Below are 14,780 nucleotides of genomic sequence, written 5' to 3'. Positions count from 1 at the left end.
CGTGCCCACAGAGCATTTCACAACCCCCTACAGTGTAATTAACTGTAGGACAGGAAAATCTTATTAACTTTGTTTTACAAAATGGTAAAGAGACATGCCCAGGCTCACAGAATAACTCAGTGGCTGAGTGGGGAGCAGCGTTGCAGAAGATGAGGTGATCTGCTCTCTGTTGCAGTCAGACACACAGAAAGGGCAGAGCATGGCTTTCTGTCATCTGGTGGGAGCACTGAGCATCAGTGTGGCTTAGTCCATGGTGTTCCTTGAACCAATGGTTATTAATTGGGCTGGAATGTCATGATTAGCTGATTTAATAAATAGCTGGACCTCTCAGATAAAGCCCTTACTCTCCCCCTTTCTCCCTTTTGCCTCTATGCCTAACCCCGTGCTTCAAAATTCAGTCCCAAGCCAGGGAAGCAATCGATGCTTGAGTTTTTAGCAGTTCTTTGATAAGTTTATCTTAATGTCAAACTTCATCTCAGCATGCTTTTTCTTACACAATAGCAGCTACCAAATGCTATCCTCCTGGAATTCAAATACCTTAACATATAAAATGTATATGATTAATACTAACACAAATGCAAAATGAAATAACAATGTAGTTTTTAATCAGAGGAATTTTTACTTAACAGAATCATAGAATTGTTTAGGTTGGAAAAGACCTTTAAGATCATCAAGTCCAACCGTTAACCTAGCACTGCCAAGTCCACCACTAAACCATGTCCCTAAGCACCACATCTACACGTCTTTTAAATACCTCCAGGGATGGGGACTCAACCACTTCCCTGGGCAGCCTGTTCCAATGCTTGACAACCCTTTCGGTGAAGAAATTTTTCCTCATGTCCAATCTAAACCTCCCCTCATGCAACTTGAGGCCATTTCCTCTCCTCCTATCACTTGTTACTTGGGAGAAGAGACCTACATCCACTTCTCTACAACCTCCTGTCAGGTAGTTGTAGAGAGCGATAAGGTCTCCCCTCAGCCTCCTTCTCTCCAGGCTAAACAACCCCAGTTCCCTCAGCCGCTCCTCATAAGACTTGTTCTCCAGACCCCTCACCAGCTTCATTGCCCTTCTCTGGACACGCTCCAGCACCTCAACATCCTTCTTGTAGTGAGGGGCCTAAAACTGAACACAGTATTCGAGGTGCGGCCTCACCAGTGCTGAGTACAGGGGGACGATCACTTCTGTAGTCCTGCTGGCCACACTATTTCTGATACAGGCCAGGATGCCATTGGCCTTCTTGGCCGCCTGGGCACACTGCCGGCTCATGTTCAGCCGGCTGTCGACCAACACCCCCAGGTCCTTTTCCGCCAGGCAGCTTTCCAGCCACTCTTCCCCAAGCCTGTAGCATTGCATGGGGTTCTTGTGACCCAAGTGCAGGACTCGGCACTTGGCCTTGTTGAATCTCATACAATTGCCTCAGCCCATCAATCCAGCCTGTCCAGATCCCTCTGCAGAGCCTTCCTGCCTTCAAGCAGATCAACACTCCCGCCCAACTTGGTGTCGTCTGCAAATTTACTGAGGGTGCACTCGATCTCCTCGTCCAGATCATTGATAAAGGTATTAAACAGAACTGGCCCCAGTACTGAGCCCTGGGGAACACCACTTGTGACCGGCCGCCAACTGGATTTAACTCCATTCACCACCACTCTTTGGGCCCGGCCAACCAGCCAGTTTTTTACCCAGCAAAGAGTACGTCCATCCAAGCCACGAGCAGCCAGTTTCTCCAGGAGAATGCCGTGGGAAATGGTCTAAAGTCTAGGTAGACAACATCCACCTTGAGCCTTTCCCTCACCCACTAAGCAGGTTACCTTGTCATAGAAGGAGATCAGGTTAGTCAAGCAGGACATGCCTTTCATAAACCCATGCTGACTGGGCTTGATCACCTGGTTGTCCTGTATGTGCCGCGTGATGGCACTCAAGATGATCTGCTCCATAACCTTCCCTGGCACTGAGGTCAGACTGACAGGCCTGTAATTCCCCAGATCCTCCTTCCGGCCCTTCTTGTAGGTGGGCATCACATTTGCTAACTTCCAGTCAACTGGGACCTCCCCGGTTAGCCAGGACTGCTGATAAATGATGGGAAGTGGCTTGGTGAGCACTTCCACCAGCCCCCTCGGTACCCTTGGCTGGATCCCATCCGGCCCCATAGATTTGTGTCTGTCTGAGTGGTGGAGCAGGTCGCTAACCTTTTCCCCTTGGATTATGGGGGCTTCATTCTGCTCCCCGTCCCTGTCTTCCAGCGCAGGGGGCTGGGTACCCAGAGAACAACTGGTCTTACTATTAAAGACTGAGGCAAAGGCAGCATTAAGTACCTCAGCCTTTTCCTCATCCTTTGTCACTATGTTTCCGCCTGCATCCAATAAAGGATGGAGACTCTCCTTAGCCCTCCTTTTGTGGCTAATGTATTTCTAGAAATATTTTTTTATTGTCTTTTACGGCAGTAGCCAGATTAAGTTCTAGTTGGGCTTTGGCCCTTCTAATTTTCTCCCTGCATAACTTCACGACATCCTTGTAGTCCTCCTGAGTGGCCTGCCCCTTCTTCCAAAGGTCATAAACTCCTTTTTTTCCTGAGTTCCAGCCAAAGCTCTCTGTTCAGCTGGGCTGGTCTTCTTCCCCGGTGGCTCATCTTTTGGCACATGGGGACGGCCTGCTCCTGTGCCTTTAAGATTTTCTTCTTGAAGAATGTCCAGCCTTCCTGGACTCCTTTGCCCTTCAGGACTGCCTCCCAAGGGACTCTGTCAGCCAGGCTCCTAAACAGGCCACAGTCTGCCCTCCGGAAGTCCAAGGTAGCAGTTCTGCTGACCCCCCTCCTTACTTCTCTGAGAATCAAAAACTATCATTTCATGATCGCTATGCCCAAGACGGCCTCCAACCATCACATCACACACAATTCCTTCTCTGTTCGCAAGCAACAGGTCCAGCCTGGTGCCTTCCCTAGTTGGGCCACTCACCAGCTGTGTCAGGAAGTTATCATCTTCCACACACTCCAGGAACCTCCTAGACTGTTTCCTCTCTGCTCGATTATATTTCCAGCAGATATCTGGTAAGTTGGAAGTTCCCCACAAGAACAAGGGCTAGCAATCGTGAGACTTCTCCCAGCTGCTTATAGAATATTTCATCCAACTCTTCATCCTGGTTGGGTGGTCTATAACAGACTCCCACCACGATATCTGCATTGTTGGCCTTTCCCCTGATTCTTACCCATAAACACTCGACCCTTTCATCACCATCGTCAAGCTCTAGACAGTCAAAACATTCCCTAAGTTACAGGGCTACCCCTCCGCTCTCCTTCCTTGCCTATCCCTTCTGAAGAGTTCATAGCCATCCATTGCAACACTCCAGTTGTGCGAGTCATCCCACCATGTTTCCATGATTGCAACTGTATCATAGTTTTCCAGCTGCACAATGGCTTCCAGCTCCTCCTGTTTGTTGCCCACGCTGCATGCATTGGTGTAGATGCACTTCAGTTGGGCTATTGATCCCACCACCATTTTTGGGGGAGAAACCCTAATTCCTATGTGATCGTTCTCAGGTGCTTCCATGGTTTCTAACACATCAATAACCCTTGTGTCTTTGCTGCTACGTGGATCTCCATCCCCTACCTCCACTGAGATGGCAGACTGAAGGACCTCGCTAGCACACTGTCCCTCAAACGTTGGCATGCCGCCCCCAGGCTTATCTCTCGCGAGCCTGGTTTTATCCCCTTCCCCCTTCAAATCCAGTTTAAAGCTCTTTCAATGAGCCCTGCTAAGTCCTGCGTAAAGATCCTTTTCCCCCTTTGAGACAGGTGTACCCCGTCTGTCGCCAGCAGACCTGGTGTCGTGTAGACCCACCCATGATCAAAACCCCCCAAATTCTGCCGGTGACACCAGGCTCGGAGCCAGGTATTGATCTGCTGGCTCCTCCTGTTTCTTCCCCCATCATTCCCTGCAACTGGAAGGACAGAGGAGAACACTGCTTGTGCTCCTGACCCCTTAACCGGTTGTCCCAAGGCCCTGAAGTCTCTCTTGATTTCCCTTGGACTTCTTGTTGCAACTTCATCGTTGCCTACCCGAAAAATCAATAATGAATAATAATCTGAGGGCCGTACCAGGGTAGGAAGCTTTCTCTTCGCATCTTTAACCCGGGCCCCAGGGAGGCAGCAGACTTCCCTAAGAAGTGAGTCCAGTCTGCATATTGGGCCTTCTGTTCCCCTCAGGAGAGAGTCTCCTATGACAATGACCCGTCTTTTTTTCTTAATGGAAGCAGTTTCGATGCAGGGCATAGGCTGACTTAACCTCAGTGACACCTCCGAGCTAGATGAACCATTGTCCTCGTTATTGTTCAGTTCGACTTGCAGAGCCATTATGCAAGGGCACCTGGGAAGGTGGGGTAGTCACAGAGGAGACGCGCCTGCTGCGCCGGGCAGGAACTTGTTGCCATTGCCCCCTATCCTTTAAGTCACTGTGTTCAGCCAGGCGGAGAGAGGATAGGGAATCCTCCGTATCATGAGTCCTGTCTGCCTGTTGGGCCTGTCTCCGGGAAGGTAGGGTGTGATTCCAGTAGTCTCTCTCTCTCGCGCTCTCCCTGACACTCCTCAACCTACTCACCTCCTCCCGGAGCTCTGTCACTAAGTGGAGTTCCTCTACCTGGAGCAGAAAATGGTATCTGTAAATTACAAATAGACAATCGATTAACAATATCTCCTGTGTGAAATATCGTATTGAGATAATTTCTCAATCGTTTGTCAGGTAGTGGCCGGTTTGCACTGGCAGTGGCTCCAAAGGCTGTCCAGGGCCTCTGCAGTTGCTAGGGAACAACTCCATAGCTCAGAGGAGTGCAGCCCTCGCCATTGTTCTGCTGTCATTCATCTGCATGGTGACATCATTTGGGGTTTATAAACATTTAGGCCGTATGTGTCCTTTCAGAAGAACAATTATTGATTGAATACTGTTTGGTCTGCAGATTGTCTCCAGGGTATGTACATCAAAGAAATAAAAATGAACCTAGTTTGGATGCAAAATCCTAAAGTGATGTTGAAACTACTACACCTTCCAGCTTCTATGCACATGCAGAATTTACACTCCTCCTCGACTTCATCTGCTTTAAGCTGAACAATACTATGGTATTTCCTTGGAAGTCCTGGGAGGGAGGTTTTGCTACTGATCTTTCCCACCACTCTCCTCTGGGCTTTCTTTAAATGTGCTCGATCAGTTCCTGAGATGTTGAATGCAAAGCTTCAGCCCCATCAACAATAAAGCAGGGAGGAAGGATTCCTTCCCCCATTTGCAGGCAATGCTCTCATTTATACTTCCAGACTGTGTTTATTTTTTTCACAAAAGCATGGCATTGCTGACTGATGCTCAGCTTTTGACCTCCTGCAGACCTAGAAGTCTTTTCTACAGAATTTGCCACCGTTTTGACAGTGAACCACTGAAAACTGCTCTTGGGGCACAGCTGTCCAAACCAGTTTTCACTCCCACTCTGCTGCAGTAGATTTATCAAGATTTAAATATTTTACTGACTTACCTACAGAAATGTAATCAAAGAAATGGTTAACAATAATGCAAATTTGAAATGAAATTGTCACAATAAAGCAATGCTGTATCCCTGTCTGTTACCCTAAAGCAGGATATTACCCTTAAAAAAGAAGAAAATAAGAAAACTGTAGCATTCAAAACTGATTTCAAAAGCCTTACTCAGGTTAGGACAGAATGCCAAAAGGGGGGAATCGACCCCAAATGCAGGTGTCTTAAGCTCACGTTATTGACTAAGACTCCACTATACAATGAGCAGTATTGGGAGGGCAATTCATCTTATCCTAATGTAGAAGCTTAGCTCACATGAAGTCATCTACACTCCAGGAACCTAAATTTAGGCATCTGTATCTGGAATCATGTCCTACCCCTGTCATTCTGTCTGTCTATCTATCTATCTCTGTCTACCTTCTCTCCACAAAGCCTGTTCCCCAGTCACAGAAGGAAAGTAGACTGATTTGTCATGCAGAAGATCTCAGATTTGCTGAGTTGAAGGGTGGGATTCTCTTTCCGAAAATCCAATGCTATTCCCTGACAATGCCAGGCAAACTAAGCCAGCACTGGGCCAGAAAAAGCACAAAACCAGCAACAGAAACACCACTGAGCTGATGTGTTTTTATTTATACACATACCACCCCCATTCTTTTTGCTCAAGACCCTTCCTTTTGTTCAATTCTGGAGCAATCTCCAATGCAGATGCAAAGGGGTACAGTGTGAAGGCAGGGGAGAAGGTGGAGAAATGTAAACCCCCAGTTAACCCTCTTCTCTGACTAGTGTTACTGGGAAGGTGGAGAAGGGGGAGGGAAGAGGCTGTGTAGGTTGAAACAGGAAGCAGGATTTATCACCTCAGCTAGAATTTAATTCCATTAACCATTAGCTAAGGGTAGAATCCAGGTGCCTCCATTGGCTATAGGAGCTCTCCAGAGTCACAGAAAGAAGGAAAACATGGGCCCCAACATGGTTATGTCTCCAAAGTGCATGGATATGGCTCCACGCACAGCTGGGCAGAACTGAGAAAAAGAATGGCAAGTTGAAAATTGTATAGCTGTTTTTTTTCTAATATTCCTATGTTATTATATATTTACAGTTAATATTTGCAGCTATTTTTATAGCTAACCTGCAGTTTAAGATAACATGTTTTACGCATATGCTTCAGAGATTATTAACCGTGCTACTTGTTTTCCCAGTTGTGACCGGAAAATTGAGCAACACAGAAGGAAAGGGAGAAAAATGGAGCAGATTCAAAAAGGCCGATGCCAGCAGTACAAATGCATGTGATAAATTATAACAAGATATCGCTAAGCTATTTTACCCATTCTCCCACACATTGATTTAGATTAAAATACGGAGGAAAGCAACGCTTGATGGTTATCCCATCTTCTTGAGAGAGAGCACTGCCTGTACAGCATTTCTGGATGAGAGGTGCCGACATACGTCCTGTTGATCAATAACTGCTTGTTGGCAGATTGGCCATGTTGGTGCCATACAAACACCACAGCACAGGTTTGTGTAACACGCACGTTGTTAGGCCAAGTGAAGCCAAATTTCTTCACTCCCTATCTTTCCCTTCTTTTGCTAGAAGACCTAGCTGTTCTTTATTTGTATAAAAGATGATCTACCTTCCCCATCTTGGTGTCTGGATGCTGTATTTATTGCACTTATCCTCACAAAACTGGGCAGGCAACTACTGTCTGCTCCCATTTAATAGCTGAGAGAAGGAAGCCAAGAAAAAATGAGGTCAAGTCTTGTAGAGCCAAAGTACTCAAATCCAAATTTTTAATACCGCTGAAGCCCCTCCAGGCCCCCATCAGCTGCCATTTATCCCTCTGTACCTCTTGGCTGTGTGACCTGGAGCCCTCAGTCATGCCGAACTGCAGAGGTGCCCAGGGGCTGTCCCCTGCCAGTCTCGCGCACCCCAGCACGTGCTCCCTGGGCCAGACCGCACTCTTGCAGATAATCAGATCCAGAAAGCAGGTACCCCCAGTCAGTGAGATGGGCTGCAGGTTGGGAAACGCTAGCTGGGACATGGACAGGGAAGAAGACTTCAATCCACCTCCCATCTGATTTGTGGCCATAACTTGAATGCGGATCTTCCCTGTGCCGGGATGGTGATTACTCCACAGGTATGAAGGGTGCCTATGCTCATATCAGTGACCTTCCTTAGGGACATCTTTACCATCATGCCCAGTGTTTCTTTCCTTTAGACTCCTGCAGAGTCCAGAAGACTTCAGTTGTACCTACCTTCCTTCCTGGTTTCCTGTTAAAATGATGACAAATGGTAAGGAGAGGAGAAAGCTCAGGCCATACCTTACACCCCTATGAAGGAGTACCTCGGCACACGCACCTGTTCCTAGGGATGTCTCCAAATATACAATCCCATGTTTTCCACTTATACTTGTACAGTCCATTTGAATACATTATCTCCTCCTACTAATGATTTCCACGAGCCCTTTGCCTAAAAAGCTTGTTGTATGTTAAATTTGTTCTGTGTAACTTGAACACCTGAGAGTCCCAAAACCCAGCACGTGATAGGCACAGTCAACTGGCTACATGCTAGAGAGGAACAGAATTGTGCAATTACTAATTATAAGATTATAAAATAATAGCACTCTAGTAGCAAAACAGCCCAACGGAGATGTTACTATTCAGAGTTTTGACTCATTTATTTTGTGAGGCACCAAATAGCACCTTCACCTCAGCTTTATATTTAACTGTTAATGTCCTTTATCATGTTACCGTAATTCCTCAGGCAACCAGGCAGATGTGAAAAACATATTCCCTTCCTTATGACTGATTGTGAAATTATGTGCTCTAACATCAAACTTCAAACAAAATGACTGTATTGCATGTCTAAGATAATATGCAAATTAATTATACTATAATTAGGTTTTTGTTTAACTTTGTGCCAGAAACAGGCTGCTAGGTGCATAGCCTGCTTCATTAAATTAATTTGGACAGAAAACTGAACAGAAAGAAAAGCTCTGGAGGGACCGTATGCTAAAACAAGATCTGCTTGGAACCTAAAAAAATAATAAATAAAGGAAACACGGAGAAATAGACCTGATATTCTCCCTGAAACTCAGGTTAGGTTTTCCTCCTCTTATTACACTCCACAGATATGTCCTTGCACCAAGCTATGCAAATAACTCCTGTCCAGGCCTTTGGTACTCTTTTCTCTTGTCTTAGAATTGTTTCAAATTTGTGCTCACTGGGCTACGTTAATGACAAAAAGTGAGACAATATTTGGACATCCCAGAATATAGGAAGAATCATTAGGATCACAGAATAATTGAGGTTGGAAGGGAGGTCATTGAGTATTACCTGCTGCTTATAGGACGGCCGGTTACCTCAGGCTGCTCAGGGCTTGTGCAACTGATTTTTCAGTATCTCCAAGGATGGGAATCTCACAACCTCTCTGGGCCCCGGCCTGACCAGCCTCATGGTGATACTTCTTTTTTTCCTAGTATTTAATCAGTTTCCCCTGTTTCAGCCTGTGCCCATTGCCTCTTGTCCTGTCACCCTGCACTTCTAAGAAGAGCCTGGCTCCTTCCTCTCTGCAACCTCCTATTAGCTAGGTCCAGACAGTGATAAATTCCCCTTGAGCTGTCTCTTCTCCAGGCTGAACAGTCCCAGCTCCCTCCGCCTCTTCTTGTTTGTCCTGTGCTCCAGCCCCCTGACCATTTTGGTGGCCCTGTGCTGGACTCGCTCCTGTAAGTCCGTATCTTTCTTGTACTGGGAGCCCCAAACTGGGCACAGCACTGAAGATGTGGCCTCACTAGTGCTGAGCAGAGGGGAAGGATCGCCTCCCTGGACTTGCTAGCTACACCGTTGCCAAGGTCCCTCAGAATAGCAGCCCTGCCCTCCAGTGTATCAACTGCTCCCCCAGTGGAAACTTGCAGTGCCCTCTGTCCCATTGCCTTGGTCATTAATAAAGGCATAAAACACTACTGGTCCTAGTATTGATCCCTGAGGCACACAGCTGGTAACAGGTCAACAGTTGGACTTTGTACTACTGACAGATTACAAACAACCCTCTGAGCCCAGCAGTGCTTCCAATTTTTCACCCACCTTATCATTCACTTATCCAGTCCATATCTCACTAGTTTGGCAATAAAGATATTGAAGAAAACAGTGTCAAAGGCCTTGCTGGAGTCTAGGAATATGATGCCTACTTCTCTCCCTTCATCCACAGAGCCAGTCAGATCATCATAGAAAGCGTTCAGGCTGGAAGGGCACAATTTGCCCTTGGTAAATCCATGTTGGCTGTTCCCAATCAACTTTTTGTCCTTCCTGTGTTTGGAAATGGCTTGTAAGAGGATTTGCTGTATGACCTCCCCAGGGACTGAGCTGGGGCTGACCAGCCTCTAGCTCCCCAGATCCTCCTTCTTGCCCTTCTTGAGGATGGGTGTGACATTTGCCTTTTTCCAGTCATCAGGAACCTATGACCAATGATGGAGAGTGGCCTTGCAGTGACATAGACCAGCTTCCCTAGCTCCCTAGATGCCTCCCATCTGGTCCCATGGACTTGTCTATGGCTAATTAGCCCAAGCACTCACTAACTCTGTCTCCCTCTACTCTGAGTATGGTTTCACTCCCACAGGCTCTGCTAGGAGGCTCAGACACCTCAGAGGCCAGAGGGCAAACCTGACCAGTGATAAACAAGGCAAAAAAGGCATTGAGCACCTCAGCGTTTTTTATACTTAGGCATGAGGTCCCCAGTCTCAACGAAGAGCAGGCCCACATTTTTCTTAGCCTTCATTTTGCTGCAAATGTACTTACAGAAACCTCTCTTGTTGTCCTTCACATCCTTTGCTAGATTCACCTCCAGCTGAGCTTTGGTTTCCCTAACCCCATCCCTGCATGCTCAGGCAATGCCTCTGTACACCTTCCAGGTAGCCCATCCCTGCTTTCTCCTTCTGTGTACTCCCTTTTTGTTTCTGGTATGTCCTTGAATTGGGACCACTATGCCAATAGTTAGAGCTTTAGACCATTTTACACAGGCATCCCACTGCAAATTCATACAGTCAATAGACCCTTTTCATCCTAAGTTCCTTTAGAAGTAAGTTTTCTGATTTTTTTCTGTTCCATTTCTGATTACCTCCCATCTTAATTTCATTCTATGATTTTTAGCTCATGTCTTCGATTTCTCTAAGCCTCCTAATATCACCTCTCCCCTGATTTGTGCTGACACTACCTCCAAATTTAAAATTCATTGATTTTTTTTAAAGTAACATCCATGTGTTCCCTTGAGTCTATGTTGAATCAGTGTAATTGTGGGGGACTGAAAAAATGTATGCTCCAACTAAATCCTTGTATAATTGCATTGCCTTTAATTGGTTACACCTGGGGTTCATTTCATCTAGTTTCCAACAATATGAACTTACTACATTTAACAGCATACATAAGTATTAATAAATAGATATTTTTAAAAGCTTGTGACGCCATCCAATATGATAAGTCTTTACCAGCTGCGTCTTACTATATAGTAAAGGCTCTTGGGACGAGGCACAGAGGTCTGTATTTTCAGGTATATAATGCATCAAGCTAACAAATGAGATTTTCCTCATTCTGTCTTTTAAACCAAAAAGAATACCATGTGGCTTTACCATTTATTCTCCCTTACTTGGAGTTAATGAGGTGATTTGGCTAAGTTTCCCGGGAAAAAAACCACCAGTGGGTGGCTACTCAGAATCTGGTTTTTAGGTGAGCCAAACCATCTCCATCTCCACTGAGACTCAGTGGGCCTTTATAATTTCAGTACCTCTGGAAGGGAGGAACCTAGTCCAAGGAGCCTGTCCTGTCATCACATAAGCAGGAGAGCAATGCCTGGTGCAGAAAGGACCAGGGAATCAGCAAGATTAGTCAGCATAGTTACTCATGTTTATCAAGGTTTGCAATTTTGGCCTTATAATCCTAGTAAGTTTCTGATCATGTTACTAAATGCAGGTTTTGGGGGAAGCAGGAAGTCCAAATTAGACCTCCTCCTTCCAAAACCCCATTTCACTGTTCTCTCACGCACCCATAAACTAAAGCAAACTCTCCTTCTAGTATTGCCTACAGTTTTTATTATTCTGACGCTTGTGATTCATTGTTTACTCATGCAATAGCATGCATATGCATTTGAAATGTAAATGTACTAATCTTATAAAAACTATTGCTTGATAATTTAAGGACTTATGGCCAACCGAAGGATCTACAACAATAGGAATGGTAATATGCACTGTTGTCTATGCATACAGTTCCATTTTCAAATAACCATAAATAGTATATATAACAATGAAAGTAAAACTGAATAATGAATAAGAAAATTCACACCTTTTGCTGTCATTATGGTCATTAATTTCTATTTACTATCAGGAGTTAGGTGGAGGCAAACCCACATACTTTCATCCTTTCAATTTTCTTCAGCAGAATACCAGTTTTAACAAGGTATACTGTACAAGGTATACAGTACAAGATATACAGTACAATTATGTATATTTTTTTCACCTTTATGCAGGAAAGCTCTTTCGCTAGGTAGTATTGAACAACTAGAATACCAATAATTTTTGCACTAAACCCACACAGGTTTTTTCTTCAGAAACATGGATCTGTCTATGTGTCTACTTATCTATCTATCTATCTATCTATCTATCTATCTATCTTGGAGTCAAACATGCAAGTTTTTTGTCCTCTCTACAGCATTTTTTCATAGTCAGCAAAAACAATTGACTTCACTTAACTGTTTTTTTTAATAGCTTTTCAGTTTCTACTCCCTTTGAGTAATTTTTAAAAACCTCTTTCACCTTACGTGAATCTTGGTACTGATAAATCAACCAACCAAGAAATAAATTTTAGGGAGAAAAAATGGAGAAAATCCCATGGTGTTTATTTCAGTATTTAGAAATTATCTAAATTCTATTAAAAACATTACATTTCCCAATTACCTGATTGGGTTTTGGATTAAAGGAGGAAGATTTGACTTTCTGAAAGTCCCATTTCTGAGAGCTGAATCAATCATCTTAAGCATTTTGGCCAGAAAACAAAGGGGAGGTGGGAAAAGATAAAGGAAACTGAAGTTCTTAATTTTGCAAATTATGTTCTTCCTTGTAGCAGTTGAGTCAAAACACTTTTCTGAAGAATACTTAAATCTTGTAAATAGCCTGAATTTTTTGTTATGGCTTTAATTAAGCTGTCTCCCCCCAGATCATTAATCTAAACCCTTAAATGCCCAGCTCCACTTTGAATCAAACCTTTTAACAGTCATTCATTGTGTCTTCAACAGTGATTTTGGTTTGAGCACCTGTGGATTTTTGCACTTGTTCGTGATATGAAAAACAATGGCCACCCATCTTCTGTACGCCACCTATCTGAAGCTTAACATAACCTGGAGCAGTGCAGTGCCGGTGCGATCCCACCATGCCCGGAAGGTCTCCCAGCTCCAGTCAGAGGAATGTCTGGGACCTTATCTATACTGTGAAAAAATGCCTGAGGTTAGAAAGCTGAGGTCTCTCCAGGCTCATTTTATTGCCCTCTGCATTCCCCACACACCAGAGAAGTGGCTCTTGCTGCAGCAAGGGTTGTCCAAGTGGAGTGTGCCTCAGGGGCAGCACCCCCAGCAAGGGGCCCTCGGCTCAGAGCCTCTGTTTGCTCTTAGAAATTTCAGTTCTTAAAGCTGATAATCGGGGCCACATTGCAGGTATTAACTGTACTTCACCTGTGTTGCAATCAAGGGCAAAAATGCGCCTTTGCAATCTTAAACAAGACGTTCCACCAGATTAACTGCAGGAGGAAACAGTCAGTTATAAGCTATGCACGCTTGCCCACATTGAGCTATGTAAGGTCAGCCTTTGTTGATAAGGATGAAGGTATATTGTATTCCTTTAAAAATGGGGTACCTTACTTAGGGTACGATGAAGACACAAACTGGACTTCGAAGGAGCTGGCTATTGCTATTTATTTTCAGTGTATTAATTTTTGTCATTTCAGCGCAGTCTATGAGAAGCTGAGTGCTCATTGTAGTTATATAGCTGATCATACGAACAATCTAAGATTTAATATTAAAATGTTTTTATATAGTGATAAAAGTGGACTTGGCAGAAGTTCACAACAAAATGCAAGTGAAGAGGGTTCTGAAACCCTCTCTCTTTGTGACAACACACTCAGGGAGGTTTCCCCTTTCTCTTGTGTTAATAGGTGGGTTTTTGTTATGGAAGTACATTTTTAGAAAGGACTGAATGGAGCAACGTGATGGTCTTGCAAATTTAAGATCATGAAAACATGGCAGGAAGAGAAGGAGCTGGGGCAATAGAGGAAGAAACTGGACAGGTCATCTATGTTGGTTTTGCTGGAAAAGCAAAAGATGGATGTGGATCACACAGCCAGGCACACGTGGAAGTGAGGCAGATGTTCAGGTCAGCAAGTAGCTCATGTCCACATCTAGGCAACTCCTGCCAGCACATCTCAACCTCGGACTGAGCCCCCGGACTGCTCACTTCAACAGTGTAAGAAGGAAGAGAAAGCTGCTAAGGGGGACACCTGTACGCTTATTTGTTGCTTGGGTCCATGTAACAACAATACTCTGTCAAGCAAGCTCCATCTCACACAAGTGAGGTTAAAAAGCAGCTCCTCTACAATCACCTTGCAGGGTGGGAAGAACAACCTGAAGGAAAAAAATGAAGTGAATTGTAGTTTACATTGATGGAGCTGAGCAGAACAGGTAGAGGTATGCCAGATACAGCACCTTCTATGATATACAAACCATGAAGGGCTATGTCACTTTACATATTAGGGGTGAAATCCTGGTTTTATTGTAGCTTTCACAGAAATAAATTTTCAGAATTGATTTAAGGATTTTTTTAATTGCAGTTTTTTTAATTTTATTTTTTTATTTATAGACTTTAACATTTTGGTGAGCCGTGATGTTTCTATATACACACCTTGACAGCATCTACCTCAGCAAAAGCCTCGAGTCATTTGAAGACAGACTAGGTCTCACCCTTATAGGAGGGGGGAAATAAAATAATAAAACAGCAAGCTATCAAAGCCTCAGTTCTCATGGTAGATTTTGTTAAGAAAAAGGGAAGGAAGAAAGCAGCAGCTAACAAACAGAAGGCATGAATAGGGAAGCCTCTTTTTTTAAAGAAACCTACCAGGATGGGCAGAGAAAGAAGGGAAGGGGAGGGCAGGAAGGCAGTCTCCAACAGCAAACCAAGTCAGATCCTTGGGTGAACCAAGAGCCGTAGCTTGCACTCACTGACTGCTACAATATATCAATACTTTTC

This window comes from Aptenodytes patagonicus, chromosome 1 (genome assembly GCF_965638725.1).
Source record: "Aptenodytes patagonicus chromosome 1, bAptPat1.pri.cur, whole genome shotgun sequence".
In the NCBI taxonomy this organism is placed as follows: Eukaryota; Metazoa; Chordata; class Aves; order Sphenisciformes; family Spheniscidae; genus Aptenodytes; species Aptenodytes patagonicus.
This window is presented reverse-complemented; position numbering follows the sequence as displayed.